Genomic DNA, 26,025 nt, shown 5'->3' with positions numbered 1-26,025 from the left:
TTATGATCGCAAAACTGTAACTGTATTGTTTTTAATAAACTGTTTTTTTACACTGATAAAGCTTATAGTCTTCTGACTAATGTGATGATTGATAGACAGGGTTCCTAGACTGACGGTTAGCTTATATTTGAAAACTAAGTGTATGTTAAGTGATATACCATCTTGTCCTTGACAGTGGAGATACCCCTTGAACCTTTGGGTAGGGTCAGTCTACACTGTAGGGTATATACCCCCACCACCTCGGGACATCTTGTATTTTTTGGCATAAAGGTGGTTTAAATCATAGAGATGGCAGGGTAATACTCAGCCTCCTTAGCTGTACAAGGCATCTGCTCTCAGAAAATGCCCAGTGCAAACTTAAACCAATTCCACACAAAAAAGAGGAAACCTCAGAATAGGTTTGTGGATCAAATATGAATGATTGTACAGTTAGTATAGGTCCAAGAGATGGCACAGTAATACTCAACTCAGCCTCCCTAGCTGCACGAGGCACCTGCCCTCAAAAACACCTAGTGCAAATCCAAATCCAACTTAATCCAAACTTGGTTCCACTATAAAATAAAATGACAGTGGGCCCCCAAAGAGGTTTGTGGGCCAAATTAGAAAAATAAAGAAAATAAAGAAAGGGTGCGCGGTGTCCAGCAACGCCCCACCCCCCAGGAACAAGCTGTGCCGACCTAACAGCAGCCGCTTCCACACCTGCTGGGAATTGGCGGCGACACTAGGGCCTCACCTGCACCCTCCTATGCCCGCTTCACCGAGCTCCTGGAACATGCACCACTCAACACCACATGGCTCCGGCTCTACTCTGGGGACCAGGAGCCGAGAGTCGAGAACTGCCAGAGTTTGTGTGGAGTTTTCGGCATTTTGTCATGTGACGTCAGCACATCAAACCTCGTAGCCCTGTAAAGCAAAGTCTTGCAGACTGTCCCCACACCCATGAAAATGTCACACTCCAATGCTCCACCAAGTTACGCTGCATGGTTCTGCTCATCCTGCAAGGTAAAATCCAGCTGCCCCATCACCTGACTCCATAGAAACTGTACTGACTGTCCAATTACTCTACTAGGCCCCTCGCTTCTAAGCGTGGGAGTTAAAATCCATTTTGCGGGCGAATTTGCGGATTTTTGACGATTTCGCGATCTGCGAATCGCATGAATTTACCCAATAACCCACAAATTCGCAAGCTACAAACTATTTTGTTTGGTCGCGCTTAAAAAATACAATATCGCGCCTGCGGCATTGACTTACCGTTATTCTGAGTCTGCCAAGTTGTTTTTCTCTCGGTTTTGCGTGTGTGGTGCGCCATTTTCGATCTTGCTGCGTGATCGCGCAAGAGTTTTTCGAACGCAATTACGTTATCGCGGCTTGCCATCTTGCAAAGCGAGAGTTTGACAACGCGAGTACGTCATAAAGGCCCGCGATCACGCATTGCTGGAGTAAACAATGCCGAACACGTAGATGCGGCACGCCGCTGACTTCCCTTGGGAGATTTGAACAGCTTGCGTTCCCGAAATTGCAAAAATTGCAATTCTGCACAAGAAATCCACCGCAGGAAGCATAAGCCTTGTGAAAACGATGATTTTGATCAGAATAACTCCTCAGATTGATATTTGGCTGCACTTTTTGGTGCAGGAGTCCATTTTTTGGGGTGGGGTGGGAGAAAGAAAGTGCCCCAGAGTCTTCAACTTCCAGTTCCTGTCTAGCAGGCTCCTCCCAGTGCTTTGTCCATGTCCTGGTCACTTTTCATTTGTCTGTGGAGCTGGAGGGATTACTTTTTGTGACTGCTGCTGGATATTTGTATTTGAGGACTTTTTGGACTTTGGAGTTTGGATCACTTTTAGAGTTGAGATTTTGCAAGTAAGTTGGTGTTGTTTGTTTGGGGCGTTGCAGTTGAGGTAACTACAGTTCTAAAACCTTTTTCACAACTTTAACAAAATATATATTGTGGTGGGTAGCCACAGTATCCAGTAGGCCTAGGGTTAGTCATGGGTGCATGATACAACTGTTTCTGTGATTTTAATTTAACTTAATTCTCATTTATGTCATGGAATTTTAGCTCACGGTTATATGTTGTTTTTTTTTAAAAGCGTCGGGTGCCTGTAAAGCGTCACTAGCCAGTAGGCCCAGGTGTAGTGAGTGGTGCATGGACCTAGTCTTTTTATGGGGTGTCTTGAATTTAAACATCATTGAGGGCATTGATGGCATGGGATTGTGGTGATTTTTGAGTGTTTTTCGACTTTTTGGGGTGTTGTTTTGCCTGGCCATGTGGGTGGGGGGCATTTTGAGGCCTGGTACAGGTAGGGCCTGGCCATGTGGTGGGGGTCAAGGGGCCATTTTGAAGCCAGGCAGTGTGCTAAGGCCTGCACCCAAATTGCCTTGCTTTCAATCATTATGCCCAGGGGTACTCAGTGGTGCATGGGCCTAGTCTTTCTGTGGGTGTCTTGAATTTAAACATCATTGAGGGCATGTATGGCATGGGATTGTGGTGATTTTTGAGTGTTTTTCGACTTTTTGGGGTGTTGTTTCGACCTGGTCATGTGGGTGGGGGCCATTTTGAGGCCTGGTACATACAGGGCCTGGCCATGTGGTGGGGGTCAAGGGGCCGTTTTGAAGCAAGGCAGTGTGCTCAGGCCTGCACCCAGTTTGCCTTCCTTTCAACCATTATGCCCAGGGATACTCAGTGGTGCATGGGCCTAGTCTTTCTGTGGAGTGTCTTGTATTTAAATATCATTGAGTTCATGGATGGCATGGGATTGTGGTGATTTTTGAGTGTTTTTCGACTTTTTAGGGTGTTGTTGGGGCCTGGCCATGTGGGTGGGGGCCTTTTTCAGGCCTGGTACAGGCAGGGCCTGGCCATGTGGTGGGGGTCAAGAGGCCATTTTGAAGCCAGGCAGTTTTCTCAGTCCTGCACCCAGTTTGCCTTGCTTTCAACCATTATGCCCAGGGGTACTCAGTGGTGCATGGGCCTAGTCTTTCTGTGGAGTGTCTTAAATTTAAACATCATTGAGGGCATGAATGGCATGGGATTGTGGTGATTTGTGTGTGTTTTTAGACTTTTTGGGGTGTTGTTGGGGCCTGGCCATGTGGGTAGTGGCCATTTTGAGGCCTGGTACAGACAGGGCCTGGCCATGTGGTGAGGGTCAAGAGGCCATTTTGAAGCAAGGCAGTGTCCTCAGGCCTGCACCCAGTTTGCCTTGCTTTCAACCATTATGCCTAGGGGTACTCAGTGGTGCATGGGCCTAGTCTTTCTGTGGGGTGTCTTGAATTTAAACATCATTGAGTGCATGGATGTCATGGGATTGATGTGATTTCTGTGTGTTTTTTTACTTTCTTGGGTGTTGTTGGGGCCTGGCCATGTGGGTGGGGGCCATTTTGAGGTCTGGTACAGGCAGGGCCTGGCCATGTGGTGGGGGTCAAGGGGTCATTTTGAAGCCAGGCAGTGTGCTCAGGCCTTCACCCAGTTTGCCTTGCTTTCAACCAATATTCCCAGGGGTACTCAGTGGTGCATGGGCCTAGTCTTTCTGTGGGGTGTCTTGAATTTAAACATCATTGAGGGCATGGATGGCATTGTATTGTGGTGTTTTATGTGTGTTTTTCGATTTTTTGGGGTGTTGTTGGGGCCTGGCCATGTGGGTGGGGGCCATTTTGAGGCCCGGTACAGGCAGGGCCTGGCCATGTGGTGGAGGTCAAGGGGCCATTTTGAAGCCAGGCAGTGTGCTTAGGCCTGCACCCAGTTTGCCTTGCTTTCAACCATTATGCCCAGGGGTACTCAGTGGTGCACGGGCCCAGTCTTTCTGTGGGGTATCTTGAATTTAAACATCATTGAGGGCATTGATGGCATGGGATTGTGGTGATTGTTAGGTGTTTTTTGACTTTTTTGGGTGTTGTTGGGGCCTGGCCTTGTTTGTGGGGGCCATTTTGAGGCCTGGTACAGGCAGGGCCTGGCCATGTGAAGGGGGTCAAGGGGCCACTTTGAAGCCAGGCAGTGTGCTCAGGCCTGCACCCAGTTTGCCTTGCTTTCAACCATTATGCCCAGGGTACTCAGTGATGCAGGGGTCTAGTCTTTCTGTGGAGTGTCTTGAATTTAAACATCATTGAGGGCCTGGATGGCATGGGATTGTGGTGATTTTTGTGTGTTTTTCGACTTTTTGGGGTGTTGTTGGGGCCTGGCCATGTGGGTGGTGGCCATTTTGAGGTCTGGTACAGGCAGGGCCTGGCCATGTGGTGGGGGTCAAGGGGCCATTTTGAAGCAAGGCAGTGTCCTCAGGCCGGCACCCAGTTTGCCTTGCTTTCAACCATTATGCCCGGGGGTACTCAGTGGTGCATGGGCCTAGTCTTTCTGTGGGGTCTCTTGAATTTAAACATCATTGAGGGCATGGATGGCATGGGATTGGTGTGATTTTTGTGTGTTTTTCGACATTTTGGGGCCTGGCCACGTGGGTGGGGGCCATTTTGAGGCCTGGTACAGGCAGGGCCTGGCCATGTGGTGGGGGTCAAGGAGCCATTTTGAAGCCAGGCAGTGTGCTCAGGCGTGCACCCAGTTTGCCTTGCTTTCAACCATTATGCCCAGGGTTACTCAGTGGTGCATGGGCCTAGTCTTTCTGTGGGGTGTCTTGAATTTAAACATCATTGAGGGCATGGATGGCATGGGATTGTGGTGATTTTTGTATGTTTTTTTACTTTTTAGGGTGTTGTTGGGGCCTAGCCAGGTGGGTGGGGGCCATTTTGAGGCCTGGTACAGGCAGGGCCTGGCCATGTGGTGGGGGTCAAGGGGCCATTTTGAAGCCAGGCAGTGTGCTCAGGCCTGCACCCAGTTTGCCTTGCTTTCAACCATTATGCCCAGGGGTTCTCAGTGGTCCATGGGCCTAGTCTTTCTGTGGGGTGTCTTAAATTTAAACATCATTGAGGGCATGGATGGCATGGGATTGTGGTGATTTTTGTGTGTTTTTCGACTTTTTGGGGTGTTGTTGGGGCCTGGCCATGTGGGTGGGGGCCATTTTGAGGTCTGGTACAGGCAGGGCCTGGCCATGTGGTGGGGGTCAAGGGGTCATTTTGAAGCCAGGCAGTGTGCTCAGGCCTGCACCCAGTTTGCCTTGCTTTCAACCAATATGCCCAGGGGTACTCAGTGGTGCATGGGCCTAGTCTTTCTGTGGGGTGTACCGGAGGCCAGAGAGGTCATCTCAAACAACACCACACTATAATTTGGGAAGCACACATGAGGAAGATCGAGGAAGGCAAAAGAAAAACAAATCCAAATGTATCCATTGATATTGCATCTGATCATGACAAGAGGCTGATCGTGCAGGGGGGAAGTGAAGAAGCGACAGACATTTTTCCTGGTACACCCAGTTGTGCTGGCAGCGGCACTGCAGTGGTATCGCCCACACCTTCTACCCCTGCAACATCTATGAGGCACACTAAGAGTGTTGGAGAGACACCAATGCGAAAAACTACATCACTGGGCCTAACTGATTTGAAGACGTCATCATCATCACGTAAAATGATCCAGCCCACCATTCGCGGAATGTTGTGGTCGGAGGCGCCATTTGAACGCAACCACCCAACGGTACGTCTGTTCGACTTATTGGGGTGTTTTTGGGGCCTGGCCACGTGGGTGGGGGCCATTTTGAGGCCTGGTACAGGCAGGGCCTGGCCATGTGATGGGGGTCAAGGGGCCATTTTGAAGCCAGGCAGTGTGCTCAGGCGTGCACCCATTTTGCCTTGCTTTCAACCATTATGCCCAGGGGTATCAGTGGTGCATGGGCTTAGTCTTTCTGTGGGGTGTCTTGAATTTAAACATCATTGAGGGCATGGATGGCATGGGATTGTGGTGATTTTTGTATGTTTTTCGACTTTTTAGGGTATTGTTGGGGCCTAGCCAGGTGGGTGGGGGCCATTTTGAGGCCTGGTAAAGGCAGGGCCTGGCCATGTGGTGGGGGTCAAGGGGCCATTTTGAAGCCAGGCAGTATGCTCAGGCCTGCACCCAGTTTCCCTTGCTTTCAACCATTATGCCCAGGGGTACTCAGTGGTGCATGGGCCTAGTCTTTCTGTGGGGTGTCTTGAATTTAACCATCATTGAGGTCATAGATGGCATGGGATTGTGGTGATTTTCGAGTGTTTTTCAACTTTTTAGGGTGTTGTTGGGGCCTGGCCATGTGGGTTGGGGTCATTTTGAGTCCTGCTACAGGCAGGGCCTGGCCATGTGGTGGGGGTCAGGGGGCCATTTTGAAGCCAGGCAGTGTGCTCAGGCCTGCACCCAGTTTGCCTTGCTTTCAACCATTATGCCCAGGGGTTCTCAGTGGTCCATGGGCCTAGTCTTTCTGTGGGGTGTCTTAAATTTAAACATCATTGAGAGCATAGATGGCATGGGATTGTGGTAATTGTTGTGTGTTTTTCGACTTTTTGGGGTGTTGTTGGGGCCTGGCCATGTGGGTGGGGGCCATTTTGAGGCCTGGTACAGGCAGGGCCTGGCCATGTGGTGGGGGTCAAGGGGCCATTTTGAAGCAAGGCAGTGTGCTCAGGCCTGCACCCAGTTTGCCTTGCTTTTAACCATTATGCCCAGGGGTACTCAGTGGTGCATGGGCCTAGTCTTTCTGTGGGGTGTCTTGAATTTAAACATCATTGAGGGCATGGATGGATGTGATTGTGGTGATCTGTGAGTGTTTTTTGACTTTTTGGGGTATTTTTAGGGCCTGGCCATGTGGGTGGGGGCCATTTTGAGGCCTGGTACAGGCAGGGCCTGGCCATGTGGTGGGGGTCAAGGGGCCATTTTGAAGCCAGGCAGTTTGCTCAGGCCTGCACCCAGTTTGCCTTGCTTTTAACCATTATGCCCAGGGGTACTCAGTGGTGCATGGGCCTAGTCTTTCTGTGGGGTGTCTTGAATTTAAACATCATTGAGGGCATGGATGGTTTGGGATTGTGGTTATTTTTGAGTGTTTTGTTTACTTTTTGGGGTGTATAACTAATGTTCCTCTGGCTTCCATTGCTTTTAGGTGCACAAGAGAACCACCAGTGCCAGGAAGAAGTCCTGCAGGGGTGTGTGCAGCACAACGTCACATGACGTGACGTGTGGCCACAGACAAGACTACTCTGCAACTCGTGCAACTGCGGCCTGCTGTTCTGACATCTCAAGAAGATGGCCCCAAAGAAAGTTGGCCATAGCGCCTCAGCGGAAAAAGTTGCCAGTGCCACTGCCAGTAAGAAGGAGCAGAAGAAGCAAGTGGCACCACCTACCTAGGAGACTGGTGTGCCCACCAACACCTTTTTTGGGAAAAAAGTAAATACGCCTGCAGCAGCAGCGGTGTCCGCCAGGGACCAAGCTGGAAGCAGCACCTCCGCTTCATTGGGCTCAGTGCCACCACGCCAACTTAGGTCCAAGAACATCAGTGCTGCTGCGGCAGCCACTTTTGTTGTTCAATCACCATCGACCAGTGATCTTGGCTAATCACAAGAAAGTACCATCCAATCAACGCCAGGTGTACCTCAACTGACGAGTGTTCAACAACCACAGCCACAAACATAGGCGCAACTAGTACAAGCGCAAGTACATGGGCAATGAGAGGCGCAGGTAGAGCCGCATGGAGAGACGCAAGTAGAGCCACAAGGAGAGGCGCAAGTAGAGCCGCAAGGAGAAGCGCAAGTAGAGCCGCAAGGAGAGGCGCATGGACAGGTGCATGGAGAGGTGCAACTAGAGGTTCATGGAGCGGCACAACTGCCTACATTGCTTGTTCCTCTAGAAGTAGGGGCACATCAGGAAATTGATATTCAAGAGGAGGTATCATCCGAGGAAGCCACTCTTCCTGATGATGATTATCCATTGTCTTCCAGATCCCCAGCAAGAAAAAGGTCAAGGATGGATACTACTACTACTACTACAAGTTCTTCTTTAAGCCCTCTTCATTCTGATGATCTTGATCATGATTGGAACCCAGCCATGCAGTCTGAGAGTGAGTCACGCCATGAGCCGACAAAGGTAGCTAAGCCTAAAAGGTAGACTCCCGCAAAGCTTCGACTTGTGGGTGATGACACCGAACAAGAAGTGGTGTCTTCTGCTGCTGTTGAACAGTCTGACGACGACCCAGTCATCACCGTCGTTACTCTAGCCCCAGTGGGCATGCAGTAGACACACATTTTGACCCTATCCGAATGGCTGCTGAGCGGGATATGGGCGGTGTGGCACTGGTACCACCACTGTTAACTACAACACCAACACGACCTACAGATTCCATCTTTTTTAGTCAGAAGGGCCGGCATGGACCTCCATCCAGCTCGACCTCAAGTAATGGTGCGGTAAGTGAACAACTGAAACAAATTCAGCCACACCCATACTCCACTTATTCTGGCATTGAAAGTCAAAGTAGCACCTCCACCTTCAGCAGACATCACCAGTCCCCAGTTTGGGACTTCTTTACTGTTTGCGCAAAGGTGGAAAACATGGTTGTTTGTTCGATTTGTAAAGCATGCATTATGTCGGGATAAGCATGGTACCAACTATGGTACCGGAGGCCAGAGGGGTCATCTCAAACAACACCACACTATAATTTGGGAAGCACACATGAGGAAGATCGAGGAAGGCAAAAGAAAAACAAATCCAAATGTATCCATTGATATTGCATCTGATCATGACAAGAGGCTGATCGTGCAGGGGGGAAGCGAAGAAGCGACAGACATTTTTTCTGGTACACCCAGTTGTGCTGGCAGCGGCACTGCAGTGGTATCGCCCACACCTTCTACCCCTGCAACATCTATGAGGCACACTAAGAGTTTTGGAGAGACACCAATGCGAAAAACTACATCACTGGGCCTAACTGATTTGAAGACGTCATCATCATCACGTAAAATGATCCAGCCCACCATTCGCGGAATGTTGTGGTCGGAGGCGCCATTTGAACGCAACCACCCAATGGTACGACTGTATAACGCAAAGCTGGCTAAAATGCTAGCACTGGACCTTCTTCCTTTTTCTTTCGTGGAAGGGGTGGGGTTTCTAAAATTAGTGGCAACAGTCTGCCCTAAATGGAAGGTTCCTAGCCGGTCCTATTTTGCCAGAGTTGCGGTTCCAGCACTACATCAAGATGTGCTGGAGGTGATTGGGGCAGGTTTGCAGAAGAGTGCTGTTCACACTATCCACTTGACAACAGACATGTGGACCAGTTGCCAAGCCTTGATTACATGGGCATCACTGCGCGCTGGGTCTCTTTTGAAGGGTCTTTTGCAGGGGTTAGAGACAAAACAAGTGCAGTTGTTGACCAAGACACAGTTTTTCAAGCAACTGGGAAACATGCAACATTAGCCATGTTTGCCATGGAGAAAACTCATACTGCAAAAAACATTTTTGAGGAGTTTAACAGTAAGGTCTCTGAATGGCTGTAACCAAGAAATCGCATAGTTGGTTATGTTTCCACGGATAATGGCAGTAATATAGTTAAGACCATGCAGGAAGGTGAATATTTCAGAGTGCTGTGTTTGGCGCACTGTACAAACCTGGTTGTTCAAAATTTCTTGAAAAATGAAAACCCAGTCAAGAAGTTACTGACCACCTGCGGAAGAATCTGCACACATTTCAGCCATTTTTTTAAGGCCCGGAAGGAGCTGAGGAGCATTCAACATGAACGTAAAGTGCCAGTCAAAGGACTCATCCAGGAGCTGGCAACACGTTGGAACTCAACCTTTTACATGCTTGAGCATCTGTTTGAGCAGTGCATGGTAATCAATGACTATATCTTTTCACTAGGTTCTGCTATGAAAGACATGAGGCTTGAGTTGGAGGAATGGCAGCTAGTTAAAAGCCTGACAGACATGCTTCGTCCTTTTGAGGTCTTCATGCGTGAAGTCAGCAGGGAGGACTGTTCTTTGAGCAAAGCTATACCAGTGTTGGTCATGCTAGAGCACCAACTGAAGGCGGTGTCTTCAACGTTCAGAAATGATGTTGGAAAGCAAGATGCATATCGGTTGGCGGAGAATTTATTAGGCCGCCTAGCTGCCAATGAAAGGCTTCAAAAGATACATACAGAACAACATTACATTTGTGCCACTATTCTGGATCCACTGTACAAAAAGGCAGTGGCCAGAAAAGCATTCATTCCTTTTAATGAAGCAGATGTTTCAAAGTACAAACATTGGCTAGCTGTGTCAGCCAGTCGGCTCGAAAAAGATCGGCAGAAAATTCAAGGAGCCGTCAGAAGTCCAACTGAATCAGCAGGCAATCCAGCGTCAAGTTCCACTTCTGAATCTCTGGGCGAAGGGAGTCACTTTCCCTCACAGCCGTTAACGACACCAGCAGCAACTGTATCATCATCCTCACCTGCACCAGGCCCAGCCATAATATTGTCGGAAGCGGATTGGCTAACTTATCAAGGGTTTGCTCGTTGCAGTGCTGAGAAGGCCACAGATGGTACGCAAAGTGGAGCAACTATGGAGAACCTTGAGTTGATGGTGCAGGCCTATCTGGATGATCCAACTCAGGTCTTTGTTAATACGAACCCATTGCTGTATTGGTACAGAAAAATGGCTCCATGGCCACTGAACACCAACCTGGCTATAAAATATTTGCCATGCCCACTCACAAGCGTGTCTTCTGAACGTGTTTACAGTGTTGCTGGTGCCATTGTAACTTCAAAAAGGACCCGCCTCTCGGCCAAAAATGTGGAGAGGTTAACCCTGATCAAGATGAATCAGCACTTGATACCACCAGATTACAAAGTACGTGAATGCACGCAGGAAGAAGAGGACACCGACTTAGGTGACGGAAGTTCTTCTCTGTTACCTGACCTACTCCCATCTCAATTCATGGAGTTTGAGGACGAGCTATACTTCCCTGACACCGAGCCCTGAAAATGACTTCCTTTTTTGTCCTTATTCACTTTTATTCCTGTGTGTCTTTCTTTGTTTTGCAACTTTTACCACAATAAAACTCTGATCACCTAATCACAACAAGTCCATCAGCAGCACTGTCTTCATCTTATATTCCCTATTGATTTGAAGGTGCCGCAGTCTGCATTCCTGAGGTTCACAAGTTCACAACTCAATCATGCTCCTTTATACTCCTCCTCCAGACTCCCCCTATCCATTTCCCTCAAGGCAGATGGATGGATTACGACGAGTCTCCGCAAGTGGGACTGAAATTACTGACTGACTACATGCTCGCTGTTTCCTGACAGAGTTACTTCTGATATTGACAGGAGAGGCTGCCCTGTGGGCCTTCACTTTCCGAAGAAGATGCGGACAAAAAGTAGAACAGGTAATGAATAATTGAGAAGATGGCATGCAGTGGACAGCAATGGTTGTCTGGCTCTGATGAAACCTATTGCTGTTTGTTTTTTGTGCATGAAATGATGATTCATATGTCTTGTCTTAGTTATTATTTAATCTTTCACACAGTAATTGTAACTCATGTCAACAACTCTGTTTTTTTACCTTGTTTAATTAAAATTGTACTTCAAATGCAGGGGCCACTGTATTACATTTCACAAAATATGCAAAATGTCCTTGGAGCGGACTCACTTGCCACTATACCATGATGATTTATTAAATAATATATCTTTTTTCTTTACAGTCACTCACTGGGATGGATGGATCATCAGCGTCGGTTTACGGAAGAACTATGGCCAATTCGTGAGTGGCAAACAGGTAAAGCAGTCTACAACAACTACTATAGCAGGACTACATGTCTGTCTATTCGTGGTATGTATTGGTCGAGGGCGAGGCAGTGTACTGTTGTTGTTATGCCTGGCAGAGTCCACTCCAGACAGCAGTTCATGTAAAATATGGGCTATGTGGCTTGCTGCATACAATTAGATATGCTTTGTCTGTCTGACAAAGAGCCTAGGTATGCTACATCAGGTTGCTTCACTCAGTGGTGCCTGCCTTGACCCTCTGCATGGCACTGCCTCAAGCTTGGGCCAAACATTCGTTATGTTTGCAAAATTTGCTGTTTTTCGGTATTTCGCAAATCTCGCGAAATTACAGAAAAATCGCAAAATCTTGAGTGGAACAGATTTTTGACCCATGCTTGCGGCAGGGCCATGCAGACGGTCAAGGCAGGCACCATTGAGTGAAGCATCCTCCTGATGTAGCATACCTAGGCTCTTTGACACAGACAGACAAAGCATAACTAGGGTTTAGGGTTCAGTGCGATTTACTAGGGATTTTGGTTTTAAGTTGGTATGGTTCACGCTGATTCTAGGGCTCGGGCCCGATGCAGGCTCGTATATAATGATGTTAGCAATGTTTTAGGGGGTTTGGTGTTCTTTGGTCCAGAATTGGCAGAATTTTGGCCTTTTTGGGTGTTTTGCGGGCGCGTATGTTTGGGTGAAAACTAAGTGAAACCTTCTTCTTCTTCTTCAAAGAGCGCAGTGGTTCGATTATGTTCTGCCTTGCTGAGATTGTTGTGAATCTCTGCATCAAGTGACTGTCCAGGTAAGTTTCAAGAGGATCGAAGTAGTGGAAGTGCTGAAAACAGCAATGTTTTATGAACAGCGTAATTTGCCATGTTTTGAATATACATGTATTGCATGTTTTTGGGGGGCTGTTTGGGGGTGTTCTAGATTTGTGGGGGAGGGTCTGGGGGTCTGGGAGCACAGCTGGGATAGCATAATTTTGATTGGAAGTGATTTGAAGAAAATCCATGGTGGGAAAGAGGAGTTAGGGCCTAGCTGCAGAGCGCGTGTGGATATAGAGTTTTTGCAAATTTGCTTTTTGCCTGTTTAGGGGTGTTCTGCTTTTTTGCTGGTGGCTGCAGGGGTCTGGGGGCATAGCTCGGAAGGTCTAATATCGGAATCAAGTTTTTTTGACCAAATCCATGGTGAAAAAGTTTTTCAGTTTTTGCTCACTTGCCTGTTTTTGGGGTGCTGTTTGGGGGGCCTCAAGGTTATTGGGGGTGGATTTTGGGTTCTGGGAGCACTGCTGGCACAGTCTAATTATGATTGCATTTTTTTTCAGAAAATCCATGGTGGAAAAGGGTAGTTAGGGCCTAGCTGCAGAACGTATTTGGACTGAATTGAAGGTAGGCCCATTTTTGCTTTTTGCCTGTTTGGGGGTGTTCTGCTTTTTGGCGGGTGGCTGCAGGGGTCTGGGGGCATAGCTCTGAAGGTCTAATATCGGAATCAATTGTTTTGGACCAAATCCGCGGTGAAAACTTTTTTGCGTTTTTGCTCACTTGCCTGTCTTTGGGGTGCTGTTTGGGGGGCTTCTAGGTTTGTTGTGGGTGGGTTTTGGGGTCTGGGAGCACTGCTGGCACAGTCTAATGTTGATTGAATTTGTTTTTCAGGAAATCCATGGTGGAAAAGGGGAGTTAGGGCCTAGCTGCAGAGCGCATTTGGACTGCATTACAGGTAGGCCCGAAATTTGTTGTCTCACTTTTTGCGATTTTGCTTTTTGGCTGTTTGGGAGTGTTAAACTTGTTTCCGCCTGGGTTGACGGATCTGGGGGCATTGCTGTGAAGGTCTAATACAGGAAAAAAGTGGTTTAAAGAAAATCGGAGGTAAATGTTTTTCCATTTTCAGGCATTTCGCTCACTTTAGCGTTTTCAGGGGGCTGGGTATGGATACTTTTGATTGCAGGAGGTTTGAAGAAAATCCATGGTGGCAAAGGGGAGTTAGGGTCTAGCTGCAGAGCGCGCACGGAGTGATCTGGGAACTATGCAGAAATTTGTCAAAGTCCCCATTTTTCCATTTTTGCTTTTTGGCTGTTTGGAGGGGGGGGGGGGTTAAACTTGTTTCCACCTGGGTTGACAGGTCTGTAGGCATTGCTAGGAAGGTCTAATACCAGATAAAAGTGTTTTGGATAAAATCCATGGTGAAAAAGTTTTTTACTTTTCAGAGTTTTCGCTCACTTTTGTGATTTCGCGGGCCTGCTTGGCGGGGTTCCTGGGGTTTGTGGGGTGGTTTTGGGGTCTTGGAGTAACGCTGGGTATGGATACTTTTGATTGCAAGAGGTTTGAAGAAAATCCATGGTGGCAAAGGGGAATTAGGACCTAGCTGCAGAGCGCGCACGGAGTGATCTGGGAACGATGCAGGAATTTGTAAAAGTCTCCATTTTTTGCTTTTTTGGCTGTTTGGGGGGCGTTAAACTTGTTTTCACCTGGGTTGACGGGTCTGGGGACATTGCAAGGAAGGTCTAATACCGGATAAAAGTGTTTTGGATAAAATCCATGGTGAAAGAGTTTTTAACTTTTCAGAGTTTTCGCTCACTTTCGTGTTTTCGCTGGCCTGCTTGGGGGGTTCCTGGTGTTTGTGGGGGGGGGGGGGTTTGGGGTCTTGGAGCAACGCTGGGTATGGATACTTTTGATTGCAAGTGGTTTGGAGAAAATCCATGGTGGCAAAGGGGAGTTAGGGCCTAGTTGAAGAAAGCGTTTGACGCTATTTTTAACTTAGGGCTCGTTACGGTTAGCAGTATTGCATGTGTTTGGGGTGTTCGAGATTTTGGCAACTGGGTTCTGGGGTCTACTCTTGGAGCACTTGTCGAGAAATGTCTAATTTTGGTTGCAAGTGGTTTGAAGAAAATCCATGGTGGGAAAGGGGGGATTTGGGCCTAATTTACTTTCAAAGTACGTTTTGTCACCATTTTCCACTAGGCCTCAGACAGGTAGCAGTATCACTCGTTTTTGGGGTCTGATTGGGGGTATTCTACATTTTAGCATCTGGGTTTAAGGGTCTGGGAGCAAAAGGAGACTCAGAGTATGCCCTTTCGAAACTATTTTACTGTCGATTCTGAAACTGAAAGTGTGACATTTTGCACTACACAGCGTACGTACCTTATTTTTTCTCTCAGTGGTGTTTTAATATCACTTCCTGTTTTTCCATCAACATTTACAGGGCGGCTTTCACCCTGTGCAATGGAAAAAAGGATGAAGTCAGGCTTCACATTAGCGAGCGGCAATTCAGCATCTGCCAGGCAGGCAGTGGACAGGGGGTCTTCTGGTCATCCAACATTGATCGACGGAGCATCAGATGAAATGGAGGAGTACCGCAAATAAGAGGAATGGCTGGATGCATGCAACTTCCCAAATTCAGCAGGACAAGTACAACAACATACAGTAAAAGTATCCATTCATTTCTACTTATCTTTTAAGTAATGTTATTGCTGGGAACGTTCAAGAGTGTGACTCTGCATTTCTTTGCTCTCTGCTTCTAAATTTGCTATGTTTTTGCTATGTTTAACAATAATTTAATGTTCTAAGTGTTTATTCTCTCTGAGGGCAGAGAGGCAAGTGAAATTGCATAATGGCTGCAGCCCTGTACTCTCAACTTGTTTCTTCGTAGTTACTAGTAAGTTGCAGTAAGTAGTAGTGCTACTTTGCAGTAACGTAACCATCCATTTAGTAAACAACTTCTGGCATGCAGTAGTGCACTTCATTTATGTCCCTTTAAAGTTTTATCAATATCTTCAAATCCAAAGATTTGTTTCTCTTCATTTGTTGTTTGACTGTCCATACTGTGTTTTGTTTCCTCTCTTCCAACCTTTCCCAAAAAAAAACATTCTCATCCAATTTTCAAACCCTAACCCTCTTCCCCCGGGCTGTGTGGTATTTCATTGTGGTGTGACTGACAACAACAATAAATTCCACACACTTGCTGGGGAGGATAAGGTCAAAGCAACCAAAATCATTACAATCAGAAGTTCATGTGCGCCATCCTGGATTGATAAGAACATCCTCCTCCTACACAACGTGAACAATCAAATGCTTAATGCTTACGTTACGTTGATGACGTGTCCTTTGCCTTAATTTCTTATAGCAGTCCAACTCCACGCAACTACTACTTATATTTACATTAATTTAGCACTGCTAAGGCTACAATTTAGGGCACTGTTCTCTACCGTACTATCTAATGTACTGTTTCTAATGCTACGCTCAGCCCACTCAATGTTTCATTTCCTTTTTTTTATATGGTGATACTGCCAGTGTGTAGCACTACTGCTACCAGCACAACAATGATATTGCATCCGTCGAGGATTCAAATCAACAACCAACCTTATTCAACAACCGTGATTCACAAATCACAGGTAAGATAAGCATATTGGAGAGGTAGTAGAATAATGGGCTAGGACTAAGTTGGGAGGAGAGCAGAGACTGACAGTACTATTAGTAAAGTACAGTAGTAGGGCTACTGACTTGACTAACTCGGTTACTTGCATTTTGGTACATTTCAGGACTAGATGTTTCATTCATGCTGGTAAGTTTGAAAAACCAAACATCCAGTAACCACCTCCAAACCCCACACAAACAAATATGAGCGCGTATACTGTGTTTTGGTATGAAAAATATAATTATTAACCCCTTCCATGCTCATGACCGAATGGTTCTTTTATGAGCATCGGTGCTCCTGTGCTGATGACGGAACCATTCTGTCATGAGGCCAAGGGTCACGAAATCCCTCTGCTGCAGACAGCAGAGGGATTTCCTTTTCACCCCTCTGACCTTGGGAGCTAGGGAAGAGCTTCCCCAGCTCCCGAGGCCCCCTGCCTGGTTTCTGTTCAATTACAATCAGCGCGCACGTCATTGAATACAAACCGAAACTAAAATGAGCCTTTATGCTCATTTCAGTTTCACTTTCTACATGCTCAGTGGGCTATCTCAGCCCCCTGAGCACGTAGAAAGACGGGAGAGGTATCATTAGAAAGGAGAGAATCTCCCCTTTCCAATGGTACCCCTCCCCAGGAGGGCGATCCCCAAGCAGGGATCCACCCACTAGACACCAGGGAGGGGGAGCAGCCCCTTGGGCAAGGGCCTTAACTCCCCCCCCATAAATAAATGTATAGTATTTAGTCTTTCTGCCCACCCTGGGGGGCAGATGGGGCAATATCCCCCCAATCTGCCCCCCGGGCCCACTAGACACCAGGGATATTTTGGGGCAAATCTGAATTAGGGTGGGGGCTGCCCAAAATGGGCATGCCAATGCCCCTACCCCTCCCCCACAAAAATTACAGCCTTTTTGCCCCGAGGGGGCAGATGGGGGCATTAGCACCCAATCTGCCCACAGGGGGGGGGGGGCAAAAAGGCCAGTAGAGGTCAGGAATTTTTTGGGAAAATGTTAATTAGGGTCAGGGCATTATCATGCCCATTTTGGGCAGCCCCCACCCTAATTAAAATTTGCCCAAAAAACTCCCTGGCGTCTAGTGGACTTTCTGCCCACCCTGGGTGCGCAGTTGGGGGCATTAGCCCCCAATCTTCCCCGCCAGGGGGGGGCAAAAAGCCCACTAGACGCCAGGGAATTTTTGAGGGGGCAAATATGAAATAGTGTGTGGCTGCCCAAAACGGGCATGCCCATGCCCCCACCCCCTCCCCGCAAAAATTACAGCCTTCATGCCCCCCCCCCTGGGTGGCAGATGGGGCAGTAGCCCCCAATATGCCCCCCCAGAGGGGCAAAAAGCCCACTAGACACCAGGGATTTTTTTGGCAAATTTTTATTAAGTTGGGGCATCGGCATGCCCGTTTTGGCCAGACTCCACCCTATTTAAAATTTGCCCAAAAACCTCCCTGGCGTCTAGTGGACTTTCTGACCCCCCTGGGGGGCATATGGGGGCATTACACCCCATTCTGCCCCTCCGGGGGGGGCAAAAAGCCCACTAGACGCTAGGGATTTTTTTGCGGGCAAATTTGAATTGGGACGGGCTGCCCAAAACGGGCATGCCTATGCCCCCACCCCCTCCCCCACAAAAATAACAACCTTCCTGCCCCCCTGGGGGCTGATGGGGCAGTAGCCTCCAATCTGCCCCCCTGGGGGGTCAAAAATGCCACTAGACTGCAGGGATTTTTGTAGGCAAATTTTTATTAGGGTGGGGGCATTGGCATGCCCATCTTGGGCAGACCCCACCCTAATCAAAATTTGCCCAAAAAACTCCCTGGCGTCTAGTGGATATCTGCCCGTCCTGGGGGGCAAAAAGCCTAATAGATGCTGGGGATATTTTGAGGGGGCAAATATGAAATAGTGTGTGGCTGCCCAAAACGGGCATGCCCATGCCCCCACCCCCTCCCCGCATCAATTACAGCCTTCATGCCCCCCCTTGGTGGCAGATGGGGCAGTAGCCCCCAATCTGCGCCGCCAGGGGGGGGCAAAAAGCCCACTAGACACCAGGGATTTTTTGGGGCAATTTTTTATTAAGTTGGGGGCATTGGCATGACCGTTTTGGGCAGACTCCACCCTAATAAAATTTGCCCAAAAAACTCTGTGGCGTCTAGTGGACTTTCTGACCCCCCTGGGGGGCATTTGGGGCATTACCCCTTAATCTTCCCCGCCGGGGGGTTAAAAGTCCACTAGACGCCAGGGATTTTTTGCGGGCAAATTTGAATTTGGATGGGCTGCCCAAAACGGGCATGCCTATGCCCCCACCCCTTCCCGCACAAAAATAACAGCTTTCCTGCCCCCCCTGGCGGCTGATGGGGCAGTAGCCTCCAATCTGCCCTGCCTGGGGGGGCATAAAGCCCACTAGACACCAGGGATTTTGTTAGGCACATTTTTATTAGGGTGGGGGCATTGGCATAACCGTCTTGGGCAGACCCCACCCTAATCAAAATTTGCCCCAAAATCTCCCTGGCGTCTAGTGGACTTTCTGACCCCCCTGGGGGTAGATGGGGGCATTACCCCAAAATCTGCCCTGCCTGGGAGGCAAAATGCCCACTAGACGCCAGGGATATTTTGGGGGGGCAAATTTGAAATAGGGTGGGGCTGCCCATAACTGGCATGCCCATGACCCACCCCTCCACCGCTAAAATTACAGCCTTCCTGCCCCTCCGGGGGACAGATGGGGCAGTAGCCCCAATCTGCCCCCCCTGGGGGGGGGCAAAAAACCCACCAGACACACAGGATTTTTGGGCACATTTTTCTTAGGTTGGTGGCTGCCCAAAACGGGCATGCCAATGCCCCAACCCCCCACCCGCAACAATGACAGCCTTTCTGCCCCCCCTGGAGGGAGGATGGGGGCAGTAGTCCCGAATCTGCCCCCCCCCCGGGGGGGGCAAAAAGCCCACTTGACGCCAACGATTACGCTGGCTTTTTTATGTGTGGGGGTGGGGGCTGCCCAGAATGGGCATACCAATGCCCCCACCCCCCAAAAAATATAGCCACAATGTTTCTGCCCCCCTTGGGGGCCTATCAGGGCAACCCCAGTCCTGAAATCTTCCCCCGAGGGCAGCAGAAAGCCGACTAGGCACGGATTTGTTTTTAGCAATATGCCTACCTGTGGATTTTGGGCCCTAGCGCAGCTGCCACATAGGGAAACCTAGCAAACCTGTAAATTTTTGAAAACTAGACACCCAGGGGAATTCAGGATGGGGTGACATCACTGCCTCCCACCAGGTTCTGTTACCTAGAATCCCTTGCAAACCTTAAAAACTGACAAAAAAAACGCATTTTCCTCACATTTCTGTGGTGCAAAGTTCTGGAATCTGCATGGATCAACAAATTTCTACCCACCCCGCGTTCCCCCAGGTCTCCCAGAAAAAATGGTACCTCACTTGCGTGGGTAGGCATAGTGGCTGCAACAGGAAAAGGCCCAAATCGTATGGTTGAGAATTTAAAATAACTTATAGCAAAACTACCTTCTTTTTTGGGGGGCACCTGAGTTTTTGGCCCAGGGCTCGGCGGAAAACTTAAGAAACTACCAAACCCAAACAGTTCTGAAAACTAGACACCCGGGGGAGTCCAGGGAGGTATGGCATGCGTGGGTCCCCCAATGTTTTCCTACCCAGAACTCCGTGCAAACCTTAACAATCACTTTTCCAAACTTTTTTGCTTGGGATCTCCGTGCCGGCACAAATTTCCTACCGCCCAGCGTTCCCCTTGTTCTCCCAAGTAAAATTTTACCTCATTTGTGTGGGTGGACCAAAGGCCTGTGACTAAGGTGAGGTGCTTAATTTGTCAATCCCAAACACTACAATTTTTTAAAATTCATTTTTAGCCTGTTCTGCTTTGGGGCACCCACACAAGTGAGGTATCATTTTACTCGGGAGAACAAGGTGAACACTGGGCTGTAGGACATTTGTGCCGGCACGGAGATACCACGCAAAAATGTTTGAAAAGGTGTTTTTTTAACCTAATTTTAGGGTTTGTAGGGAATTCTGGGTAGGTAAACCTTGGGGGACCTACGCATGCCATACCTCGCTGGACTCTCCCGGGTGTCTAGTTTTCAGTTGCCAATGCAGCGAAATCCAATTGCGCCGTATGCGCCACCCTTAACGTTGCAGCTGCCCATTACTTGCTGGGCAGCTGGAACCATCACCTGAGGGCTTAAACGATGCAGCTGGCACTAAGTGCTGCGCAGCTGGGGGAAGGCCTTGCACCTCTCTGCCACCTCTGGCCCTCTCTCCCGAATTTCACCTTGCGGTGGAAAACATGGCCCCTCTGGGCCCTTAAGGAAATAATTGCGCCCATCGTTGGAGCCACCTAGGCTCTAGAAATGGACATGCCCACAGGCGTTGGAGCCATCTGGCTCTAAAAATAAACATTTCCCCCAAGGAGCGCACTGGCTCCGAAAACATGGCCCCTCTGGGCCCTCAAAGAAATAATTTCCCCCCGTTGGAGCATGCACGCTCAGAAAATCACTGTGTCCCGGGAGCCATCTTGCTCTTAGAAATGACTATGCCTACAACTGGGGCAACCATGGGCGCCTCTGGCCCAGGAAACAATTTTCACCATGTTAGAGCAGCCCACTGAGCACACGGCACCGCTCTGACTCCATCTCCCACGGGCACTACTACCATGGAGAGGCCCACACTTACCGGACTCTCCAGGTGCAGGTAGCAATCTTCGCTCGGCGGGGTAGCAGCATTGCGCTGCATTCTCTTCTCTTCACCCGCGGTGGGGGCAGGCACCTGCAGTGTGCCTCACGCCCTCTTCGCCTTTGTCACCATACCTGCCGGGCTCCCCCAGGCTAACAGGAGCCCTGCACTGGCCGCACGTCGCTTCCCTAATGCGGGGCTCTCTCCATCATGAGAGCCCCATAGACCGGCCGCATCTCTTCACCCGGGCATAGCGTGGGTGCGGTGCTTCCCTCTGGAAAGCGGAAGTCAGGCCCGACATCAGGCAGCTCTGCATGACTTCCGGTTTTGGCCCGGCCGCAACAGTGACTTTTCCTCTGTGGCAAGAGGGGTAGGCTCCCTCGTAATCATAAACACACAGCAGGGTGGGCACCCGCCTCCAAGATAGCACCATAAGCAGGGTGGGCACCCGCAAGACAATGCTCAATGCAGGGTGGGCACCCGCAGCATCCACATCAGTAAGGAGGGGGGATCCCCATGTCGGGATTACCTCCCAACAGCTGCAGCCCAGAGCTGCCACGGCAAGTAGAAGCGCTCCTTCCTCTTTGGGGAGAGCTAAAAATAAAGCGCTTCCAGAGTGTCAAAAAGGCTGCAAAAGTCTTGGAGCAAAGGAATGGAGCAACCAGCTCCTCAGCAAAGGGAAAGTCCTCCAGGCATTCAGGGGCAGGGCAGGGCCCAGAGAGGCAAGCCTTTCCCAGGGCTCCAGCAGCTGCACGCCCCTGGTTGTTTCAATTCAAAAGCAAGAACAACTTCATGGGGTCAAATCCCTTATTTATACTACATTGTCTTGTGTCTAAAGGGTGCAGGCAATGGGAGAACCAGCTACAACTGGTTCAGGGGAACTCCTGAGCACTTTGTTTTGCTCAGCCCCTCTCTCCTATTCACAAGACAGGCCAGGGACATCAGACGCACCACAGGGTGTGGAGCCAGCATTGTGGAGGGAAGGTAAAGCCCTATTCAGGTCCCAAGTGCCACTCCTCCCTTCCATCTACATGCAGATCTCCCTATTCACCACCGGGCAGACTCACCCTGGCTCCTAGAGCCAAGCACACCAGCCAGCCCCTGTCACTCACAAGCCAGACAGGCAATTCACATCACACTGCACACATAAATGCCAACTTCTAAAAGTGGCACTTCTCCACTAGCCACAATCAATCTGCACACACCATTGCACAGCATTTATCCTCACGAGTTCGCACATACCAAACTCGCCCCTGCACTCCCCACATATCAGGAACTACCATGGACACACATATCCCCATGCATTCCTATGGGAGGGCAGGCCACTCTCACCACACATACACACAGAGCGCACGCACTTTACACTGGACCACAGTAAAAAGTGTGCAGAGGCTAAAATCGCCAACACCAGGTTACAGAAACAGGCTATGAGAATACAAAAAGTTTCGGGGTGAACCTGCCAAAAGGGCCAAGTCCAACACAACCCCCTTCCAGCCAAAACGAAGGGCAGACCAATCACTCCATTGATGGGCTTCCCTGCTTTGGGCGATAGAACACGGACGCGGGCCCGCACGGCAGGGACACCCTCTGGTGCTACGCCACTCTGAACCCACTTGGTTTCCTCTGAACCAGAACTCTCCAGCCAAACTTGGAAACCCCACTAGCACTCTCTAGTTGTCCACGACCGGGACCAGGCCCTAGGCCATCAGGATGTCACAGGTCCTTGCCAATCCACAGATGGGGGGCAGTAGCCCCTGGCACACAATAGCCATTCTCCACTCTCCTTCTCAGTGTAGCTCCAAACTACCACTGATCCCTCAATCTAGGGTCCGCATCCTCAGGCTGACCGGGGGTCACAGGGAAGAATGCCCCACCCTATACTTCTAGGGTTCCACACCCTCCCAGGGAAGCACCATCCAGAACACAACTCTCACACCAGTTCAGAACCTCTCTCCATCACTAGTCTACCACCTGGGATCTAAATTCACCGGATGCACTGGGGTCAGAGGCGAGGACTCCCTCCCTCTGCACCCCCTTCCAGAGTTCTGCACCCTCCCACTGTAGAACAGGGCCCGTTTCCTTTAAAATGGGCCCTCCCTGCTCTCAGGGTAGTACTACCATACTCAGCCAGGGACCCTAAAGATCCCAGCGAGGCCTGTACCACCCCTTCTGGGAAACATAGGTTCCCTCTTCTTTCAGATGGGTCCTTCCTGTGTTCACAGGGGTACCTCTGGAAGGCAACCCGGCCAGGACACTGATTTCAGACGCCCTGCCTTCCAGGTCAGGCCACAATCCGAACCTGACTTTCCCCTCCTCGGGGAATAACCTCCAGAGGCCGCACAAAATCGTTCAGGCACTCTGGGCGGTCAAATGCCTAGCGAACCAGGACTTCACGGGGAGCAGGCATGCCCCCCCTTGAGGGTGACACATAACTAATGTGTCGTGTGACAGTCTCCCAGGACAGAAGTGGCATCACCATGGTCACTCACTGGGGCTCAGCCCTTCTGGCTGGCCCCTGACCCACTGGCTTTTTCACTCGGGCTGGTTTTCCCCTCTCACCCCTCAACCAGGACTTCTGCACCCTCCGCTTAGGAGCGGTACTGCCCAACACCAGGACCGCCAGAGTTCTGGTTATAGACACTCCCCGTCCTCTAGTCACAGGAAGATCCTCCTCAAATGATCGGAAAGTACAGCCTAGGCTCCCAACCCTGTGTTCCCTAAAGAAACCATCAATGCCCTACTCCTCCACCTTAGAGACAGGACGTGGGCCCCTACACCGGGACCTAGCTGGTCTACACATGAACCTCTTCAGCCACACAGGACCAGAAGATACACAAGCCATTCCTTTTGGAATCACTCCCCAATGCCTCTGCAAGACCTCTAGCACACTGCCAGAGGTCCACCTTCTGTACAAGCTTCTTATCACCAAAGAACTCACACCCACTCCTCCAGTGCCTCTGTAGGACCTCCTGCACACCACCAGAGGTACATCTCCCGTGCAATCTCCTTATCACTGAAAGAACTCACACCTAATCCTCTAGTGTAACACACCACTCATCCACATGCCCCCTCCAGACTGGTGAGACAGTTCCTCACTGCCCCTGACTCTCAACCTGTACCCCTCTTACTGAGCACCAGGCACCATACTCTGGGAACTGGGAATGGGACTTCACACACTGGACACACTTTATCTGCCACCACCGGTTCCCACTGTACTGGGGTATCCAGACACACACACTATACTCAGCGGATACCCCCCTTCCCGAGCTAGCCATTTCTCCTCCATACTCCCTCTCGCCTATCTACCCACACCTCTGGGGACAAAAACAGGGATTGGGCACTGGGCCCAGTAACTGACTCCCTATCTATGGGAACCTCCCCACCTACTGGTGACCCGCCCTGTCATTTTCTCTCTTCTGCCACTAAACATGAAAGCGCAGTAAACACCATTTAAAAATGACACTCTTGAGGAGAAAAAACAATAATCCCCCACATGTGACTATCTAAAATGCAGAGTTTTGGAATGTAGCCAGTTGTGGTGGTGGTACTGCGCAAACACAAGTCCTAATCCTCACTGCTGATCACCAATGTTAGAAATGGGATTTCTGGTTGGCTAAGGCTTGTGCTAAAGCCAGGCAGAAACCACCACTCTAGTCAGGGCAAGGGAGTTACACGCCAAAGATAACCCCTGCTCACCCGCTTGGTAGCTTGGCACGAGCAGTCAGGCTTATTCCGGAGGCAATGTGTAAAGCATTTGCGCACACACACAGCAACAACATCCCAGGCACACTACAAAAGAAACTCCACACAAGGTTATATAAAAATAGCCTTTGTATTCTCATAACACATTAGAATAGTAAACACATAACATACACTGTGTCAACTTGCACGGGCAATATTCACAAGGGATTATTTACACATGACAGGGCCACATGGGCCAATGTCAGGATCAGCACTTAGCAGAAATTGGTAAAAGTAAAATAGATCAAAAGCAAACAACCAGTAACCACTGGTAATCACTGTGCTCCACCTCAACCTGTAACATAAACTACATTATGCACAGTCACATCAGGCGCAAATTACATTCGGCGCCAACCTCCCCAGCATAAACACATTATGCAATCTCCTCAATAGTCTAAACACATTAGACCTTACCTCCTAAGTATAACTCACATTAGGGGCGTACCTCACAAAGCGAAACATAATCTCACTAGCATAACCACATGAAATGCAAAATAACCTCATAGGCATAAACCATATGTAGAGGCATTAAAACAGGGTGCACAAAACATACTAAATACATTAAATTTCCTGGCACCACATTGCATGAGCACATCAATCACATTAGGGCCTTGCACCCTATACCTCTACGAGTCGCCCTGGCCAACTGACCACCCAAGAAGGGGCTCAAATGCCCTGTGTCCAGAATATCAGGGCACGCTGCCAATGCAGCGAAAACCAATGGCGCCATCTGCTCCAACCTAAACGTTGCAGCTGGCCACTGCTTGCTGGGCAGCTGAGAATCATCACCTGAGGGCCTAAACGAAGCAGCTGGCACTAAGTGCAGTGCAGGTGGGGGAAGGCCTGGCGCCTCTGACCCTCTCAGGGACTCTCTCCCGAATTGTGCCTCGCGGTGGAGAACATGGCCCCTCTGGGCCCTTAAGGAAATAATCACGCCCATCGTTGGAGCCACCTAGGCTCTAGAAATGAACATGCCCACAAGTGTTGGAGCCATCTGGCACTAAAAAGAAACATGTCCCCCAAGGAGCGCACTGGCTCCGAAAAGATGGCCCCTCTGGGCCCTCCAAGAAATAATTGCCCCTAGTTGGAGCCCGCAGGCTCAGAAAATCACTGTGTCCCGGGAGCCATCTTGCTCTTAGAAATGACTATGCCTACAACTGGGGCAACCACGGGCCCCTCTGGCCCAGGAAACTATTCTTGCCACGTTGGAGCGGCCCATTGAGCTCACAGGGCTGCTCTGACTCCATCTCCCAATGGCACCACTACCGCGGAGAGGCCCACACTTACCGGGCTCTCCAGGCAGGTAGCAGTCTCGACGTTTCGGTCTTCTTTCAGCGTCTGCTTTGCCGAGAGGATTGCTGCCTGATACGTGCTGGCTGTAACATTCAAATCGACTCAAGTGCGAAAACTCTTTGGATATCAAAGTCTTTGATATCAGATCTAAAAGAAATTCTGGGAAGACGCTATCACCAGTATATTGAAAACTGTGGATACCAGAGAACGATCAGGAATTCCTCTCTCTCTCCATTGGTAGAAATCTCATCAAGAGCGCCAATATCTGAAGC

The sequence above is a fragment of the Lissotriton vulgaris genome, chromosome 8 (genome assembly GCF_964263255.1).
Source record: "Lissotriton vulgaris chromosome 8, aLisVul1.2, whole genome shotgun sequence".
NCBI classification, from domain to species: domain Eukaryota; kingdom Metazoa; phylum Chordata; class Amphibia; order Caudata; family Salamandridae; genus Lissotriton; species Lissotriton vulgaris.
Note: the sequence above shows the minus strand (reverse complement) of the source record.